Genomic DNA, 21,950 nt, shown 5'->3' with positions numbered 1-21,950 from the left:
TCAGTTCTGTGAATCGGCCCCTGAGTTTGTAAAATAATTCTTTTTACAGACCAACAGAATTTCTATGGGGAGTATGTTAGCTCCTTGTCTGGTATGTTTTTAGGTATATGAATTTGAAACAAAGATGCTTTTTTGCAACCAGAATCTGTTTGAAAATAAGATCAGAATATAGAAATGTTACATAGCCAATGTCTTCATCATTTGGCAAGGAAGCACAGAGGAGGCACAAGAATGTGCCTCTTGGATAAACAGTATGAATCAATGTTTTAAACCTATATTTAACATAAATAGGAAGGAATTGAGTTTTGGATTTACGGCTTTTAGTTGCAGAAGAAGGCCGTAAGACTGAAATATTTTACAAATCTAATGTTAGAAATACTTTATTATGGTTTGAAAGTTTCCACCCCAGACGTCTTATAGAAAACCTCCTAGTGGGTCAGCTTATGCAACTAACACACAATTGTACTCCGAAAACTGAGTTTAGGACGTATGCCAGAAGACTCACACAAAAATTAAAGGAAAGAGACTACCCAATGAAAATTAGTGCAAGAGCAGAAAAGATGGTGCAATATAGGGACCGTGACTATTTACTCCAGGACAGGACAAGGGACCCTTGTAACAAACTAATATGTGTCACAACATATAGTCCCCTGTCCAGTAAAGTTAAAATAGTTATCAACAAACTTTGGTAGTTGCTAAACACTGGAACATTTAGGTCAGAAAAATATTTGTCTTCTTTCAGAAAGGCAAGGAGCATAAAGAACGTAATAGTACACACAAGACGTAGGAACCAGGACATAGTTTCATCAAATGAACATACCTGCTGTAACAGAACATTTCCCATATGGGCAATGTGTGTCAGTTCACAAAGAAAACCACGATGATTGACTTAGGTTTCCTAACACCATAGGATATCTAGCATCACAGGAACAGGTAGGGCCTGATTCACAAAGGGACTCCACACTGATGGTGGAGGCCCCGCAGTCATGGGGAAGTCTTTGCACTCAGGGTCGCATTTTCATTGCAGAGATTTCGCCCAGAGTGGGGAGACTCTTCACTTTGACAGTTTCCAACAACCATCATTAAAACACCATCTTCCATTTTCTCAGCTTCTGAGAGTCAAAAGAATAGTGTCAGACCTGGAGACTTCTTCCAAGCGTATGAATGATATGCTTATGAGATTTAAAGAACATGGGTATCCAGAAACGATAGTTGATCAAGCTAAACATCGTTGTCAGACACAGACATGTGATGAATTACTTACTTACTAAAAATCATGAGGGGGGCGTGGCTTGGCGGGCGAAGATGGCGGTCGCAGCGTTGTAGAGCTCCCGCCAGCCCAGACTTAGGGGCCGATTAGGATGGCGGTTTTTCCGCATCCTCCGGGCCGGCGGAAGTGTCCGCCGGCCTGGAGGATGCGGAAAAACCGCGGCGGAGACTCCAAAGACCCACCGCCAAATTAGGATGGCTGGTGGGTCTGGAAATCCGTCCGCCGCTTTTCCGCCGCGGTCGGCTTCCGACCGCGGCGGAAAAGCTATAACATGGCAGGCGGTGTCTATGAGACACCGTCCGCCATATTATGATGTGTGTGTAAATATGCTTTTCCACGGCGGCATTGCCGCCATGGAAAAGCATACGGACCTTCACTTCGGGGGCCCGTTGCGGGCCCCCTGGGTGAAGGGGTGGTGGTGGGTGCACATGGGGGGTACCTATGGTACCCCCCTGCATTTGCGTGCACAATGCAGCAGGCACCGCGCGGTGCCTGCCGCTTTGTGCACGCAAATGCTGTGCATGCATTTTTTACATTGGGGCGGGTGCAGCTTGAAGCTGCACCCGCCGCAATGTTAGAGATAGAGGATGTGACCGCCACCCTGGCGGTCACATCCTAATCAGATCGGAGGGAACGCCGCAGCCCATGCGGACGTTCCCTCCTCCTCAGGGGTCGCGGACGGACTCAAGTCCGTCCGCGATCCTAATCGACCCCATAATCTGCTTATTTATCCTGGCCCCCGAGCCCGCTAACTGTCCTACCTGTGTGGCGATTGTTCCTGGCAGCGCCTAGATCTCTCCGGTGTGCCGAACTATCCCTTCTGCCGTTCTGGTGAGCCGAGATCGTCTGCGACGAGGTGCGGCCTAGTATCTGTAGGCGGAGCCGGGACCTCGATTTTCAGGGTCAGCGGTCGGCGGCCGGTGGTCGGACCGGCCGGGCGATTCCCTGATCAGTGATTGCAGCGCCGGAGGTTGGGGGAGCCGCTGCGGTGCCCTGGGGAGCTGCCTTGCACACCGGGGTGGCCCCTGGACGACGCAGAGTCGCTGCAGCCTGTGCGGACCCCGAGCAGCCGGGGCCTTGAGTTTCGCGACCCCGGGCTGGCCCGGGCCCGGATTGCGGTGAGTCGGGGCTGATCGTCCCTGGTGTTGGTGGGGCCGTGGCCGTGCCCTGAGAGACCATCCGGCGAGTGGAGGAGGTGCCTGGGGAGGCGACTCACGACTGAGGCCCGTCTGCACTGTGGGCTGGACTTCTCTGGTGGCGTGGGGACCGGCGGCGCACTCCCCTTGCCTGAGCCGGGGGCTGCCGGGTACCAGTGGCGCGACGAGGGAGACCCCGGACCGACTCTGCTGTGGCGGCGGAGAGAATTAGTGCCCTGAGGATGCCGGAAGGGAGCTGCGGCCTGCCTGGCCTTGGGGACGCCGGGGCCTCGAGTTTGGCGATCCCCGCCCGGCGAAACCATCATTGGCTCTCAGACAGGGGGGCGAACGCTGTGCGGCCCGGGGTGCAGGAGGGTCGAGTGCAACATCAGGATTGGATCGCTGGGACTATTACAGCTGTGCTCGTTGGGGCTGTGGATCGGTGGCATGTAGAGCGGTCCGGTGGGGCCCATATCCGAGCCTGGAGGGACACACCTGCTGCCCTGGTGTGGACCGGGGGCTGACCCAGCGACGGTGCACGACGGACTGTGAGCCCCTTCCCCCCCCACTCTGGTGTGACTGCTTGTGAAGTGGAGAGAAGAGACCCGTGGCCCCGGGAGTGGTGTGGTACCTGCGCCATTCTGGGGAGTGCTTTGCTGCCGGATCCACTAGAGGAGCCTGGAGCCTGCCTCGCATTTGCTGCATTGGAATCCGAGTGAGGACCGGGGCGGCCTAGAGGGCCGGTGTGGCTTGGTTGCCTTGTGATTTGGGGCCCTGCCGTGCCCGTCCTGGTTCGCAGATCTTGGCGGGGGCCTGGGCTTGGACCTTCAAGACCCCGTGAAGGTGAGGAGTCGGATCTAGATTTGCACCTCTTGTTGGGGCGGAAGTATCCTGCCGGAGGCCCGAGGCCCGGAGCCTTGCTGTGGCCTTAGCCCTGAGTGACGACGGGAACACCTGCTCGCTGGGTGCCTGGCCTTTGGGGGTGCTCGGTGGTGACGGCCCGGTGTGGCCTCCCGGCCTTGACGGCGGCTAACTTAGGCCCCCCGAGTGGACTCTATCTTTGAATTGCAGTGGGAGGAGGGCCTGCCGTGGGCGCCGAGCGGTCCGCCCAATTTCTCCTAACCATGACAAGAGGCGGGGCGGCGCTGGATCCACCAAGCAAGGACCGATCGACAAATTTACTGGACCCAGCGGGGGGGTCCGGGGCCTCCGGGGGCGGCCAGGGCACGGGACCTGATAACGCGGCCCTGATGGCCGCCATCACGCAATCCAGGGACATGCTGGACGCCAAGATTGGTGCGGTGGGAGCTGATGTCATGCTACTACGCCAGGACCTCCGCAACGCTGTTGCTCGCATCACGGAGACCGAGACCAGGATCGCAGGGGTGGAGGATGATGTAGGTGCCCTGAAAAAGAAAGTGGCAGAGATGGACAGGATCCAAAAGGGACTGGCACTCCGCGTCAAGGACGCAGAAGGGCGAGCGCGCAGGAATAATCTGCGTTTCGTGGGCTTTCCGGAGGACTGCGAGAAAGGGCCCATGGATGCGTTCCTGACGTGATGGCTGGAGAGCTGGCTTCCCCCGGACGTCCTGTCGCGCTGCTTTGTGGTGGAACGCGCCCATAGAGCCCTGATGCAGAAACCGCCAGTGGGAGAACGGCCGCGTCCGGTCATAGCTAAAATCCTCAACTTCCACGACAGAGACACTATACTCCGCGAAGCGAGGGCCAAGGAGACTTTGCTGTTTGACAATCACAAGATTATGATTTTCCCAGACTATACTAAGCAGGTGCAGCAGCAGCGCCGTTCCTTCCAAGATGCGAAGGCCAAACTGCGTGGTCTGAAGATCCAATATTCGCTGCTGTACCCGGCTCGTCTTCGAGTCGTCTTTCAATCCAAGACCCACTTTTTTGATACCCCGGAGGCAGTGTTTGGTTGGACCGACGAGACGACCAGGCTCCGACCGAACGCCCAGCCGGGCTTGAACCCCGGACCATCGCGTGGATCGTCGCAGGAGAGGGGCGACTCTTCCATCAGGGGTAAAAGACACAGGAAATCTCGGTCACGGAGACGCTCCCGATCCGGGGGCGGCCCCCTGGATGGCGCACAGTCCGACACTGATCAATCCGGGAAAGGGATTTGAAGGCCGTGGGGACTCTATCTTCCTTACCTGACCTCTCTCCGTCATTGGACTCTGCGGGAGGCCCGGAGCGACTGCCGCATCGGTCGAGCGACTAGCATCTGGTGTGGTGAGACCTGGAACTTGGCTTGACTCAGGGGGGGCGATATTGGTGGTGTCTGACTGCCTCGCTCTACTCGAGCTACGGGACAATTGTGGTTCAATGGGGCTCGGGGCACTGACCCATGGGCGGCCTAGTCCTCTCACGTTAGGGGGGCGGCCCTAAGGGAAGGTCCCGTTAGTTGGGGGGTGTAGTGGGATCCATTGGTATGGGTGGCTTTGGGCACTCTGTTTTGGGCCCGAAGCTCCCCATGCCGCGACAGATACTTCAGTGTTTCATGAGGTATAGGGGTGGGGGGGGGGGAGACGGGAGTTGGGCAGTTGGGGGGGCAGTGTTAGCGGGAAGGGATGGGGGGTAGGGGGTGTTTTGAAAGGGATGCACGTGATTTTTGCTACAGTGACATACATGGTACTGGGTGCCTGGGCTGGGTCCTGGGGTTTTCAGAGACTTTCCCATCGAGACTATGGTTGATTTCCCGAAGAAGGCACTCGCTAGTGGCTCTATGCGAATCCTAAGTTGGAATGTAAGGGGGATGTTGGACAAAATTAAGCGTGGGGCGGTGTTGCGCTGGGGTAAGAGGGACTCAGCTGATGTCATGCTATTGCAGGAGACGCATATGTTGGGAACGAAGGTACTGAGCTTACAGCGCTTTGGATATACCCAGGTGTTTGATGCAGGGTTTTCCAGGGGCTCGAGGGGGGTGGCCATCCTTATTCATCGACGACTGTCATATACCCACAAGCGTCACTGGCTCGATCCCCAAGGTCGGTATGTGTTTGTTAAGGGTATGATTGGTACGGAGCCAGTGGTATTTGGCAGTGTGTATGCCCCCCTCCTCTACAATGGTCCCTGGCAGAGCGCCTATTTGAATTGTGGGCCGAGATCCCAGACTCCTTGGCTGTGATAGGTGGCGACTGGAACGATGTGGTGGATGTGTGCCTGGACCGAAAGAGGCTGCAGGGGACCGCGGTGACAACCTCCCCTAAAAGCGATGATTGATGGGTTGGGCTGGGTGGATGCCTGGAGACATTTGCATGTCAGGACGCGTGAGTACACGTATGTGTCTGCTGTGCATGGCTCCTTCTCCCGGCTGGACTGTGTGTTTGTACCAGGGGCCTTTCTCGACAGGGTGAAGCAGGCCGCGATTCAGCCTCGGGGGCTGTCTGACCACTCCCCGGTCGTAGTACGGATTGAACTGCACAAGTCGCACCAGCCATTCCGGTGGCGGATGTCCTCGTGGCATCTCCAGCAGGCAGATTATACGAAACACATGCGCGGAGCGATTGCCCACTACTGGCAGGAGAACCTGACAGAAGGGGTTGATGGAGTGACGGTCTGGGAGGCCATGAAGCCCACATTGAGGGGCGTCGACATAGCTTGGTGTGCTGCTGCCCGTCGAAGTCGCCGAGAGGCCACAGTGGCGGCTGCGGCTAGAGTCGGGGTATTGGAGAATCGGTGTCGGGAGGACGGTGACGGTGTAGCACTGCTCCTGCAGGCACAGCAATCCTACGCCTCGGTCTTACTGGACGAGGCTCGACAAGCCTGGCTGGCCACACGGAGCAGGGTTTACCAGTGGGGCGACAAGTCCTGCACCATGCTCCATAGACTGTGTCAACAAACTCTGCAGCCGATTACTCTACCGGGCCTCACGGACGGAGAGGGGACTGCCATAACGGATCCTGCTGCCCTTGCGGCGAGCTTTGCTGGCTACTATGCGGTACAATATGCCCCTCGGGACAGTCTCCCTCCGGAGGCAATTGACAAGTTCATCGCTGACCTTCCCCCCGTGCGATATCAGATGAAGCCAGGACAGCCCTAGACCTTCCCTTGACGGCGGAGGAACTGGGTGATGCGTTGGGACAACTCAACACTGGTAAGGCGCCCGGACCAAGCGGATTTCCCAGTGAATTCTACAAGAAATTCCACCTGCAGTTGGGACCGCACTATAGGCGGGCGTTGGAGGCAGCGCGGGAACGTGGTAGCTTACCGGCGGACTGGCGTCAGGCTGAAATCGTAGTCTTCCAGAAGCCGGGCAGGCCTCCCGACAGACACGAGTCGTATCGCCCCATATCTTTAATCAACTTTGAAGCCAAATTGTTGGCCAAAGCGTTGGCGAACCGCCTCCTCCCGTATGTAGCGGACTTGGTCCACCCGGATCAAGCGGGCTTTATGCCGGGTAGAGCGACAAGACACAATATCAGACGTGCGCAGGTGGCGGTAGACGCGATGGGAGCGACTGGAGAACAGGCGGCGCTACTACTGGCAGACATTGACAGGGCGTTCGACTCGGTCAGCTGGACTTACCTCTTCGCCCTTTTGCCGCGCCTCAACCTGGGTCCGGTTTTAGTCTCGTACGTCAGGCTGTTATACACGGACATCACCGCCTCGGTGCGTATTTCAGGAGCTATATCGGAGAGGTTCCCGGTCGCTAGGGGGACCCGACAGGGATGCCCCCTATCCCCTTACCTCTTTGCATTGGTCATGGAACCGCTGGCCGCGTGGGTGTGCATTGATGCGCAGCTTCGTGGCTTTGTGTGGGGAGCGGGACTCTCGGACAGGATCGCGCTGTACGCGGACGATGTCCTCTTCTTTATGACCGACCTTAATCGCTCTGGCCCTCGAATCTTGGAAATAATGCGTATTTTTGGAGACGTTTCAGGACTCTTCCTCAACCCGCGCAAATCGACTCTGTGGGTACTGGGTGGAAAGTCCGAGGCATTCTCTTGGGCCTCGGCTCTACAGGTGGCGGTCGGTGGTCTAAAATATCTGGGAGTTTTCCTATCTGAGTCTGCTGCAATTGCATGGGAGCGCAACGTGCAGCCGGTTTGGGACAAGGTCCAATCGGACGTCAAAACTTGGTCTCGCATGCCTCTTAATATCTATGGCAGGTCCGCAATCTTCAAAATGGTCGCCCTTCCTAGACTCCTGTACCAACTGCAGAACCATCCACATAGGGTCGACCCGCAATGGTTCCGTCGAGTAAATTCAGTGCTGGGTCGTTTTCTATGGGCGGGGGGTGCTTCCAGAGTGGCGCTGCGGACTTGTTTCTTGTCCACGTACTGTGGAGGTCTAGCTACATCGGACATTCTATCCTACTATCAAGCCTCCCATTTGTTGGTTCTGAACGAGTGGTGGTACAGCGGACACAGTGACCCGGCATACGCCCTGGAACATCTTCTGATGGGGGATGCCACGCTTCATACACTGTTGTACTCGGCCGGGCAGCGGAAGAAACTGCTGCAGGCTACTCAGGTGGTCTTCATGATTTGGAGACAGGTGCTGCGCCGCATGGGCTGGTGGGGTCGGCTGACGGCGGAAACTCCACTTTGGAACAATGGACAGCTCCCTGCACTAGCCTCGCTGCCGGGGTTTGGTGGCTGGGACTCCATTGGGATCTCGTCACTTGGCCATGTTCTTACTGGGACTACCCTCAAATCCTTTCAAGCCCTCAGCGCCGAATTTGACATGCCCAAGACCCAATTTTTTAAATACCTACAGCTTCGTCATGCTCTTGCACCAAGTCTGGTGGGGCTGGACCGACTTCCTGAGTTTAGCCCCGTGGAGGCTAAGCTTTTCATGGGTGACCTGGGGGATAAAAAAGTCTCCAAAATTTACCAAACGCTAGGCACTCATTGCTCCTCTTCCCTCCTGTCGTTGAAGGCCTCCTGGGAGACGGATATTGGCCCTTTGGATGAGGATGACTGGAGGGAGGCCCTGGAGTCCCCCCGTGGGGCTGCAATAGCTGTGAGACTCCGGTTTATACAGTTCAAATACCTGCATAGGGCCTATTACACCAGAGAGAGACTGTGGAAGGCTGGCCTCATCGCTACCCCAGAATGCCTGCGTTGCGGGACTGAGAGAGGTACACTGTTGCATACTGTGTGGTCGTGTGTGGGTCTGACCCGGTTCTGGAATGGAGTATGGAATTGCTTGTCAGAGGTGCTGGGGTGGGACCTTCCTCGTATGCCCAGACTGGGTCTTTTGCATATCCTGGATCAAGTGGGTTGTAACATTTATAAGCGTCACCTCCTTCTGCTGGGCCTAGTTGTGGCCAAGCGGGATTTGGCAAGGGCGTGGAAGAGCGACCGCGCCCCCCCACTTAGCGCCTGGAGGGCGGGCTTGGATTTTCTTATGGGATTGGAATTGCCAGTGTTTGAGGCCAGGGGCTGCCCCCGAAAACATTATAAGATCTGGAAGCGGTGGCCGGACTACAGGGAGTTGACCTTGGAGCCTCCCATTGACCTGGATGATGGACTGCCTACCGGTAGTGACCTCGGGGCCTAGGTGGCTCAAGGACGCCTATTTTGCTTTAAACTGTATACTGCAGTTGATAGTGATCACGTGCACCGGGCTAGGGTGGGATAAGGGGTGGGTAGTGGGGGCTTTTGGGGTTGTTGGCGGGGGGAAGGGGTGTGGGAGGGGGGCCAGTTGAACGTTTAGGCTGTTCATGCATTCTGTTGTATGTTGACCACTGACAGTGTCCTCCTGACTATGGAGAACTGTACATATGATCTGCCTAAACATTTAATAAACACAGTTGTGAAAAAAAAAAAAAATCATGAGACCATTGCGTCACAATACTAACTCTCTACATAGACAGTTACAACGGATCCCTTTACCTGATTTTTGGATCATGATTTACTTACTTTGCACATTTTCTTATAAATATCCGTTCACTCTCCAAAAATGCCGATATGCCCTGTCTGTGAGTGTGTTCCTACGAACACAAGATTTATTTATTTTTTCTTCACTTCACTGGATGATTGCTATTTCATGATACAGAGGCAACTCTTAAGCATGCTTTGGCTCCGGTACTACCAGTACCTATTGATTTACTTCACTTTAAGTCGGACATCATGAACATGCTGTGTGATATTGCCTGAATACAATTTTTAACCATTCTATATACCTCGATGTCTAATCGTTATTAGATCTCACTGATTTTTGTTTATATTAGCAACGTGGTTTACAATTGATAATGCCGTACTAATTTGTCAATTAATTATTGCGTTGTTTGGACGGCCAACTCATAGCGCTTTATGATTGTTTGCTTTACAGATTTGTCCCCTGATGAAGGACATAGTGTCCGAAAAGCAATGGGAATCAGAAACTACGCGAATGATCAGTTAATACACATTGGATGATTTTGCAACTAATTTTGATTTTCGCATGAATATTGATTTGTATCACATCTGAATTCAAGACGAGCAATATATAATATAGAATTACATACAAACTGTGGATGAATGTATTTACTTTGATGCCCATAACTTGATAAACCCGATCTAGGGTTGGGATTGTGCCCTGGGTGACATACCCATGGATGGGTATGCAATTCAACGATATTTTGACATATGTTCTGGACCGGAGAACGCTACCCAGTGAGCACATTTAAAATACAGAACTTTTCATTAATATTCCTCTAGAACGGTTGTGCACGTAATACACTTCTACACATTTTATTGCACATCCATTGATTAGAATAGCCTAAAAAAGGGGATACAAAGTGACAAAGTAAACAGAAGGTATAAGCGTTAAATACTTACCCACAAAGTCTGTTTAATTCAAGAAATGTGCGATGAAGCCGGGCAGTTTTTATTTTGTCGTTTATATTCAGAATTCGAATACATCGGGTGATTAAATCTGGAAGAAACACTGCATCCATTAATAGGATAACTGACAGTGAGCGTATGATAAAAAATGATGGCCTGCCCGGTAGGGAAAATAAATAAATACCTCGGGTCAAGCAGAGTCTCCGGGAGCGTATCGCTTCTCTGCAAGTTCACAGGGGATTACAAATACCAGAACCAGCATTATGGGCCTTTTTTAGGGGACGGAGAATGGAGACAACCCAGGGGGCGGAGGTATCCGATGGAACCAAGACCAACAGAGAGGACGGGGATGTGGAATCAGGAGAAGCAAGGGTCAGAAACAGGTTTGTTTCCAACAAGAGAGCCGGGGGAAATACAGACATGGGTGTAACACTACAGATGGTGGAAAGCAATAGTGCCAACCCCATTATACATCTGTCTGACTATGCATTGTCCCAGAATTAATCAGAGATACTTAGCAAAGGATTATCCTTTGTCCTCGCCTCCTTGCCTAATTCCTTCAATCTCAAAATAGAACTCTACAAATGTTTCCAGGAAATAAGGCTATGTTACTACTTCAACAAACTTCCTTCACATTCCAATCCCTCCCATACAGGTCTACGAAGTCCTCCGACTTTCACACCTCCTACGCATTTTAAGCCTTACAAAATAACCACATACGAACAGGTAGTATTAAGGGATGTCACATAATTTTTTTCTCAAAAGAAGTATGGAAACTACAACATCTCTAGGGCCAAACGAGAAGCACTCAAAACACTTAGGGATAACAGGCACATTGGTATTAAGTCAGCAGATAGGGGAGGTGCTATTGTTATACAAAACACCAGTGAATACAGAGCACAGATTGACACACAACTCACAGATGGTGGCAGCTCTTCGAAGCTCACAGTAGATCCCGCCTAGGAGAACAGTAGACTTATAAAGGCAGCGACAGATGTCGGTTTGGATGAGGGATTACTTACAGAATCAGAACATGACTTCCCGAATAAAAAACAAACTCATCTGCCTGCAATTTACACCCTCCCGAGGCTGACAGCAGCTAACGGCTTTGCCTCCGATGTGACCGTGTGCATGCCGACTCGTGCCTATTTGAGACACAGTCACCTGTGAACTCGCAGAGACAAGAGATGCGCCCGAAGACTCTGCTTGACCTGAGGCATTTATTTATTTTCCCTCCCGGGCAAGCCACAATTTTTCATCATACCCTGACTGTCAGTCATCCTAGTTATGAATGCCTTGTTTCTTCCAGATTAAATCACCCAATTTATTTGGATTCTGAATGTAAACTACAGAATAAAAGCTGCCCAGCGTCATTGCCCATTTCTTGAACTAAACAGACTTTGTGGGTAAGTGTTTGACGCTTATACCTTTGGTTTACTTTGTCACTTTGTGACCCCTTTTTTAGCCTATTCTAATCAACGGATGTGCAATTGAATTTACAGCACATCCAAGCCTTGAGTTATCCCTTGGCCATGAAGTGGTCCCCCCTTTTTCTCTTGAATGGAGCCACCAGCCCAATTTTTAATCCTCCCAACGTGTTAACCCACAGTGAGTTTAAGGTGAGCTACGGCGCCACATTGTTTTGTACCCCATATCACCTACCATATTATCAATTTACCAATAGGTCTATCCAGTTACTGTTTGGTTTCCTTCGACCTACTATTTTAGATGCTCCTTTCTTGTCCTGATAAATACCCCCACGCAAGGTTTAATTGGCCTCTCCGCCTCTTAGGGGTCGAAACGCCAACATTTCCAACTATACCCACCTGGACTGGAAATATCTTCCACATCCTAATAACACAGAATTTATATGCTGTATCTTACAACTGTGAAAAAAAACAAATCATAATAAGTGTCCCCAGTCAGGCTTTATTTGAATTGTTTTGTATACACTGCATATATAATCTCACTTGACTTTCCAATTCCCTTCTTATCTATCCACAAGCACTCTAATCAACACTTACTTTCCACTCACTGTGGAGCAACTGGGTCATATAGTTTATTGTATGTAATGTATTTTCTTGATATTCAATATAAATAATCTTGAATTTAATTTATTAAGGTGTTTGTGATATTGGGTACAAATTATAAAGGCAACAACAGATGTCGGTTTGGATTAGGGATTACTTACAGATTCAGAACATGACTTCCCTACTAAAAAACACTCATCTGCCTGCAATTTACACCCTCCCTAAGGTCCACAAAGCTCTGTCCCACCCGTCTGGACGCCCCATAATATCGGATGCTGTTCTATTATGGAACCCATATGTAAATATCTTGATTTTTTTCTCAAGCCTTGTGCTGGATCCACTAAAACTTATGTAAGAGGCACTACGGAAACCACTAGGTTGGTAGATCGACTTGCAATAAATACCGCACAACAACTATTGGTTAATACGGACATTACGTGCTTATATGCTAGTATCCCTCAGAGACCCACATTGGAAGTTATAAAGACTGTCCTTAATAGGAGACCACAACCTGTGCAAGTCCCTACTGCTTTTAGCTTGAACCTACTTGAGGTCACCATGATGAAAAACGTTCTCCGCTTTCAGGGAGAATTCTTTGTGCAAACCAATGGCATTGCGATAGGGGTGAGCTTTGCAAACCTAGACCAGCTTCATTTTCAATGAAGATAACCCATACCAGAATATTATAGCCCTTTGGAAGTGATATATCAACCACATTCTCCTGATTTGGACACGAACAGAGACTAACCTCCAAGCTATCCATGGATGGTTGAATAGTAGATCACATGACATTCAATTCACTGTCCATTATGGTCCTACCAGTATTGACTTTTTAGATATTTCCATCAAAGCTGAGGAAGGGCAACTATACACTAACTTATTTAGAAAAAGTAGTGAACTTAACACCTACCTACGCTATACTAATCACCACCCTAGAAACCTTAGGGACAGTCTACCGTACGGGCAGTTTCTCAGACAACGTAGAAATTGCTCACACAAAGCAGACTATTTAAAAGAATATGAACATTTATGAGACAGATTGGCTGAGAGAGGATACCTCAAGAGCCTACTCAAAAAGGCCCGTGAGAGCGATTGGTTCAACCCACGTGAGACACTACTAGAGCCTCAACGTCCTTCGAACAAGACCACAAACAGAATGATTTGTGTCACAACCTTCTGCACAAGCAGTAATGATATAAGACATATCGTCAACAATCATTGGAATTTGATCTCTGATGAGATAGACATAAAGGAACCGCCCATGCATTTTTTCAGGAAGTGCAAGAACATCAGAGACCATGTAGTTTGTTCTCTCCTGGGGTACCATCGCAACCCTCCATACAATCAATGTGGAGGTTACCACAAATCATTGGACATTACAAATGTGGGCACTGTAAATCATGTGACCTTCTGATAGAAACTAAAACTTTAGCTACCAAGATCACTATTTTGAGCTTAAAAATCATAAGAGTTGTAACAGTATAGATGTGGTATATGCCATCAAGTGCCCTTGTGGTTTACTGTACATTGGTTAGACCCGCCAAAAAGTAAAAACACGCATACTACAGCATTGTAGTTGTATCAGATGTAAGTTCCAAGGGACACCAATAGTGGAATATTTCCTTACACTGGACCATCCAGTGAACAGCTTAAAATGGGTTGTCCTTGAGAAGGTGTTTTTGGGTCCAACAAGTGGTAACCTAGTGGTCATCCTCAAGTTGTGAGAATGTAAATGTATACATATCTTGGATACTGTCAACCGCAGACAAAATAAACATGAGGAAATCACAAGACAGCTGTCCCTTCTCAGCACTGGTTGATCCTTGTCTTTCCTGATACGCTCCTTTTCCTGACTTCTGTGAATTTATTTTTATTGCACAATTATCAGGTCTAATAACCATTACGTTAATTGGTGTATCCTCATCTGGTGTGATTATAAATACATATCAGTTTAAGAAACGTGATATGGATGTTGACTAACAGCTGTATCTTCAGGTGTAATAAGTGTCTTTTTTCCTTTCATTTTTCTCCGTTGTCTGGTTTATTGCTGTTCTCCATATTTTTTGTGGTGAATCGAAATGCAATGTAATTCAATTTAGTGTACACTATATAAAGATGTTTCTATATTATATGCTGTCCAATACGTATACATACATCAAAGAATCTTTAAATTTCTCTGTTTTTCAAAATAAGCCTTTATTTTAATTTTATTTTAATTGATTGTAGCTGCCTTTCTTTGAAAGACTATATAAATACATAGTAATCGTCTGTTTCGGTTTCCAACTGTGGAGAAATCCAACACTTTGTTCGCAGTCATGCGCCGAGACTGACAGCAGCTAACGGCTTTGCCTCCAACGTGACCGCGTGCATACCGACTCGTGCCTATTTGAGACACAGTCACCTGTGAACTCGCAGAGACAAGCGACGCTCCCGAAGACTCTGCTTGACCTGAGGCATTTATTTATTTTCCCTCCCGGGCAGGCCACAATTTTTCATCATACCCTGACTGTCAGTCATCCTATTTTTGAATGCCTTGTTTCTTCCAGATTAAATCACCCAATGTATTTGGAATCTGAATGTAAACTACAAAATAAAAGCTGCCCAGCGTCATTGTCCATTTCTTGAACTAAACAGACTTTGGGGGTAAGTGTTTGACGCTTATACCTTTGGTTCACTTTGTCACTTTGTGACCCCTTTTTTAGCCTATTCCAATCAACGGATGTGCAATTAAATTTACAGCACATCCAAGCCTTGTGTTATCCCTGGGCCGTGAAGTGGTCCCCCCTTTTTCTCTTGATTGGAGCCACCGGCCCAATTTTGAATCCTCCCAACGTGTTAACCCCAGTGAGTTTGAGGTGAGTTACGGCGCCATATTGTTTTGTACCCCATATCACCTACCATATTATCAATTTACCAATAGGTCTATCCAGTTACCGATTGGTTTCCTTCGACCTACTTTTTTGGTTGCTCCTTTCTTGTCCTGATGAAGACACCCAGGCTAAGTTTAATTGGCCTCTCTGCCTCTTAGGGGTCGAAATGCCAACATTTCCAACTATACCTACCTGGACTGGGAATATCTTCCACATCCTAATAACACAGAATTTATATGCTGTATCTTACAACTGTGGAAAAAACAAATCATAATAAGTGTCCTCTGTCAGGCTTTATTTGAATTGTTTTGTATACACTGCATATATAATCTCACTTGACTTTCCAATTCCCTTCTTATCTAACCAAGAGCACTCTAATCAACACTTACTTTCCACTCACTTTGGAGCAACTGCGTCATATGGTTTATTGTACATAATGTATTTACTTGATATTCAATATAAAAATAATCTTGAATTTAATTTATTACGGTGTTTGTGAATCGTGATATTTGGTCCAAATTATGACATGACTTGAATAATTCCTGTTGGGACCAACTGTGTTTTGTATGCATACCCAAACAGAGGCGTGAACCAGGAGCAAGGGAATCGCTTTTTTGGGATGGAAGGGAAAAACAAAAGAAAGGACCCCCCTCTGGTCCAGTGACATACTAAAGGAGGTGGGGATTTTGCAGAGATTCACAAAGTGGAACCTAATAAGTATATCCATACTCAGAGGGGTATGGAAGGGCGACTCCATGGTCACTCTAACTGAAATGCAAGAGCAGTATGAGCTGGCGGTCTCAGAGGCATACAAATAAATCCAGCTTCAACACGAGTTAGCAAGACACATCCCCAAACATGCCCTGCTTGATGACTGCTCTCCCTTAGAAGACTGCATCCTGACAGAACTGCTATTATAAAGGAGCTATCTCACTAATATAGAAAAATTGATTAATAACTCCCAAGATATCCTGAAAAGGCTGAAGTCTAAATGGGAAGCCGAGGTAGGAGACTTTGAGGAGGGTGAATGGGAAGTGGCCACTGGTGCCTTGAGGGAGATTGCGGTAAAAACAGGATTTAGACTAGCCCAACTGCATATCCCCCACGGGTCCTACTATTCCAGAATGACTTTGAACACCATGGGCAGATGTCTCATGAACCTTTGCCGTTGGGGATGTGGGGCACATTCCTTCCTACATTATGGTCCGGTCCAGAAATACGACCCTCCTGGTCAGGGCTTTGAGGAATTATGAGAGAAGTCCTGGGCATAGCAATCCCTGACACAGCAAAATACTGTATCCTACATATTTGGGGGGATGATCCCTTGCCGAGATATGGTGAGCTCTGGTTGTACCTGGGTCTAGGGGTGGCCAAGCAGAACATTGATCAAATGTGGAGAGCAAGAAGTGCACCAGAGGTAAAAGATCAGGAGAAAGGCATGGATTTGTGCATCTTAACGGAAAAAACTAAATATACTGGCAGAGAATGCTGCAGAGAATGGGGGAAAATCTGGTCCCCATGGCGAGATTTTTGAGGGATTGCTGAATAACCATTGGTGGGAATGGCATGCTGGTTGAATGATCAAAGTGAGCTGTATGTGATTTGTTCCCATTTATTAATGGTTTCTGATGATTTGCATTGACTATTTCTCATTGACCAGTCCCATTGCGTACTGCCCCAAACCTGCCATTGGTTCATTTTAAACTGCCTTCCTATGTTTTGAAAACTCAATAAAAAGATCTTTGGGGTAATCGATGGTATAGCATGGTTGCAGATAAAGCAGGTCCTAAGTTTTCCACCTCTTCTTCTCCCTCCCTCACTTGGCCATTGCAGCATCACTTCAATATATGAAGAACAACACGGACACCCACCATACACCTAGACTTTGAGCAGAAGGGTATGGGAAATGAGGTCTAGAGCTATTGTTTTATTACAGACCATGAGAAAGACAACATATACACAATTCCCATTATTTCCATGGATATGGTACAGGGATGACCAGCCATTTTAAAACCAATTGTTAATGAGATATGGATACTGGAAATATGTAATCCTATTTGAATTATATTTTGTGACAAACATATAAGATTTACCACTCCCCCGTAATAATCAATCATGGGTCATGTGCTTTTAAGACGTTTGGCTGCATGAGGAAATATGTCAACCTATATGGAATTATGTTTTTTTAAACATAAATTTAAACGAAAATTATATTTTGTTGACAAACATGCATATAAGAATAACCACTTTTATTCCCCCCACATTATATTGGAGTATGGGCCGTATGCCTTTTAAACCTTTGGCTGTGTGAGGAATATTAGCAATACCAACATTTTTTAACACATAGTTAGCATGGAATAAACATCTATAACACCAAGAAGACAAGAAGAGTAACTTCCCTTTCTATCCATCTCTAAAAATGTACAGGACTGAAACAGGACTTATGCGGGTGACGAAGGGACCACATTTCCATGATGTGATATCTTTACTTGACGCAGCATGTCAGTATGATGTGCATCATGATGGGGATTACCTGATTTATCTGCGGAAGGCGCCATGCACAACTGCAGGGGAGGAAGTGCACCAGCAGCCCCTTAGGTGAACAGTTAGAAACCGAGCCTTGATGAAGAAAGGTGCAGGGGGCAAGGAGTAAAGTGGCAAATTGAAAGATAGATGGTAACAATGACGCTTGAGTGAATCCTATGCATCAGCCTGATAAGTCGGGCAAAATATACAGGAAACAATTAGACATGAACTTCAGGATACCAGCATTCTATTTGTAAATATTATCCACTACCATTGATAATACAGATTAATTTTGAGGATTTCAGGTAGTCAGCCTATATCAAGGAGCCTGTATCAGCAAGCACTGACACGGAATGTGTGCAAAAAGCATGGCGGTAGTAATGCAGAGAATCAAGATTGATTTGTATATGGCTGGGTTCAAACTGGAAAAGCACGGGGAGCAAAAAAGGATGCATTTAGGCCCAGCTCTCTGTACTGGGGTGAATGTATGACATTATTCTGCATTCATTCCATCAATTGTTCTTTTTGCATTTGTCACCCCGAGTGGGATGTGTATGCCCAGATGTGGGTCTCGTGCTCTCCATGCCACTGGAGTCAAGCTAATCTGCCTGATGAGGGGTGAAACCCCAAAACTGGTCCTAGGATTCTTGTTTCCAGTCCTGGGAGGACCTGGCCTGGCAGTGACGGCTGGACTGTTCCCATTGGGCGCAGGGTCAAGACTGATTTGCATATGGCTGGGGGCAAACTGGCGTGGCATGGGGAGCAAACAAAATGATGGATTTGGACCCAGATCGCTGTACTGGGTATGACATTGTTCTGCATTCTGTCCATCAATTGTTCTATTTGTATTTGTCACCCCGAGTCGGACAGGGATGCCCAGATGTGTGTCCCATGCGCTCCATGCCACTGTCAAACTATCCTGGCTGATGAGGGGTGAAACCCGAAACTGGTCCTAGGATGCTTGTTTCCAGTCCAGGAATGACCTGACCTGGCAGTGCGGGCTGGGCTGTTCCCATTGAGCGCAGGGTCAAGACTGATTTGCATATGGCTGGGTTCAAACTGTAATGGAATGGGGAGCAAAAAACGATGGATTTAGGCCCAGATCTTTGTACTGAGATGAATGTATGACATTGTTCTGCATTCTGTCCATCAACTGTTCTTTTTGGATTTGTCACCCCAAGTGGGACGGGTATGCCCAGACGTGGGTCCCGTGCTCTCCATGCCACTGGAGTCAAGCTATTGTGACTGAAGAGGGGTGAAACCCCAAAAACTGTCCTATGATGCTTGTAACTAGTTCAGGGAGGAAGTGGCCTGACAGTTTGGGCTGGACTGTTCCCATTGGGTGCAGGGTCAAGACTGGCTTGCATATGGCTGCGTTCAAACTGGAATAGCATAGGGAGCAAAAAAACTATGGATTTAGGCCCAGATCTCTGTACTGGGGTGGATGTATGACATTGTTCTGTATTCTGTCCATCAATTGTTCTTTTTGAGAATGGGTGAATCAGCACAACAATCAGCATGAAAGATATCTGATGGTAGTAATTTGTTCCACAATCAGAGCTTGGTTACCAATGTTTTAATTAGAAATCTAATGAGAATATACTCCACTGACACCAATGATACATAAGGAAATCAGCTAAATGATCTAAGTGACCCAAATTAACAAACTATTAACACTCAGAATAGTAATGAATGAAGTGAATGTAATTTAAGTTGAAATAGAATAATGCTACCTAGAATTGACACCTAATATACCACACAGAACAACTGACAACTTGAAGCTAGTTAAGGAGGGAGGGGGTAGTTTAGAGTTAAGTTCACTTTATTTGGTGTATAAGAAATACTTCATTGGAATGCTGAAGGAAAAGTAAAGCAAGGCTGATGTAAAGATGTTACAAGGTCAACGGTAAATTTACTGTATATTCCTTACACGTAAGAGAATATTGGCTGTTAAATGAAAACCAATAAATAAATGTTTGAAAAAAGTGTTCTAAGTGTCCCACACAGAGTATGAGGATCCGTAGGAAATATAGACTAGTAGGTGAAGCTTAAGAAATGACTAACAGGATGGCGTGCAAAAAAGAGGGGATCTTTTCCATACCGAATATGATAGACAGATGCAATGAGAGCTGTCCCAGAAGATTGTGGATTATGTTTTTAATAGCTGCACGTTTTAATTCTGATCAAGTGTGTGACTACAGGTGTGGTTGCTCGCCGATGTGACTGCATACAAAAAATAGAAGTTTAAAATAACAAAAGAGAGACTGGATGTACAGGACAGATATGTTAATGATCCTGGATCTTTTTTTCACAGGTAAAAACTGTTGGATGGTAGAGGTAAGTCTTATTCTTACCTGTATCTACAGATCAGTGATTGAGGACAGACAGTAGGACAAAAGTCTTCAAACATTTTTAGGCCAAGCCCACCCCAACAATATTTTTTAGGAGTCCCCCCCCCAGAGCTAAAATTTCTGGGAGTTGGAGTTTACCTTCTTTGACAACTATTTTAACAACATTTTAGCAACAGCTAAACAGCATTAACAGTCTTTTGAAAATTTAAGATTTGTCAATTGTAAATCTTGCCCATAACCACAGAACTCACGCAACACCCTTTGATGGAAAAGCTTTCTTTTGAGTGAAACCCACCACAAGGTCAGTACATGCACCCCAAACTTTCAGGACCCCTTCTAGTACCATTCAGCCCGATCCAGTGAACAAGCAGAATGTTGGAAGACCTGGCAACCACATCATTCTTTGGGCAAGGTCTTTGCTCTGAAGATATAACTCACTCTAATTAAATTCCCACTACCATATATGTTTTTTATCCTGAAAAAGCAGCATTGATGCCATGGGCCCTGGTACAAGCAATCAAAATGGCCACCTTGACTTGAGCTGGGATTGGAATACACAGCAACTGTCAGTGTTTAATGGGCCGGATCTACATTAAGGATGTCGCAGGCAGCTACTTGACCACATTATCACAAATTAACAGGAGTAGGTGCAAAACCGCAACAAATGGCCTAAAACACCTTGTTATGGTGAATACTATGACAGTATAGTGTAATTTTGCCTAAAGCTCTGAAAAGTCCTCCATCACAGCCGATTTGCAGATTCCAAACTGCGATTGGCCACAACGCCATGACTCACAGAGATAAGACTCCCAAGTAAGGCCTATTGGCAGCAAAGTGCAAAGGCGCTAGGTCATCAGCATTTGCACAGCGCAGTTATGCCCTGTGTAAGACCTCATAGTGTTCTATTTTGTTCAGCTTATTTTCATTTGATGGTTTCTTTTTGTCTAGTTATCAGGGTGTTCCTCTGCCTTCTAGAAAGATTCACAGCAGAGACAGCATCACCTGGATCTTGAGCGACAGAGGTGACTCCAGAATTCAACATTTTGATGCAACACATACTTTGTATAACTGGAGTGACTCAGTAACGGCACTTTGAAAAGACCAGCGCGGGTTTAAGTGTCTGGATATTACACTCTGAGTCACTAATATTCCTTTCCCTTCTGGTGGTATTTGAACCCACACATGTTTCCTCAACCTTTTACTGTTTCAAAAGCGTTAACACCCCAGGGAACTGTTGCATGTCCTACGTGTCTGTGTGTTTATTTGTGAAAGGATATCTGCTTGTCTGAGAGTGCGAACGCCTGTTGAGTGAGAATGGGTGTACGACCGTCGTGCTGTGAAGGAAAACTCAATTTATTAGGCATTGGTAAAAAAAACAAAAGTAGAGAGTGGATGGGGGAATCAGGTAATTAGCTTGTCTGAGAGTGTGAACGCCTGTTGAGTGAGAATGAGTGTACGACCGTCGTGCTGTGAAGGAAAACTCAATTTATTAGGCATTGGTAAAAAAAACAAAAGTAGAGAGTGGATGGGGGAATCAGGTAATTAACCTGTAGTAAAATGTTTAAACCTACTTATGAGTAGCTTCAGAGGTCTAGCTAGCAGAGCGATGGACCAATGTAAAAGGCAGCAGCAAGGACGCCAAAAGGTAACAGGTGTGCAGAGCAATTTTAGCTACACCTTTACGCGTCACAATATCATGACATGAACGTGCACTTAGCACATGTTTCTCATGTGGCCTAATGACATTAAAATGAGTGTTGCACTTGACATTATTAGTAAAGTGCATTCACTGTAGGATTAGTGAATTGATTCATACTGTGTGCTATAGCTGTATTGAATGAGTTATTAATAAATCATCTGTACTTAGTTGACATGTACTTACTATAAAATAAATTTGATTTGTATAATATTTTCCTTAATACATTAAATAGCATTTAGTGGCCGATTTCGATGTTGGGCGGAATTGCTTCCGCCCGA

Source organism: Lissotriton helveticus, chromosome 4_1 (assembly GCF_964261635.1).
Source record: "Lissotriton helveticus chromosome 4_1, aLisHel1.1, whole genome shotgun sequence".
In the NCBI taxonomy this organism is placed as follows: Eukaryota; Metazoa; Chordata; class Amphibia; order Caudata; family Salamandridae; genus Lissotriton; species Lissotriton helveticus.
The sequence above is the reverse complement of the archived record's forward strand: the minus strand, read 5'-3'. Positions refer to the sequence as shown.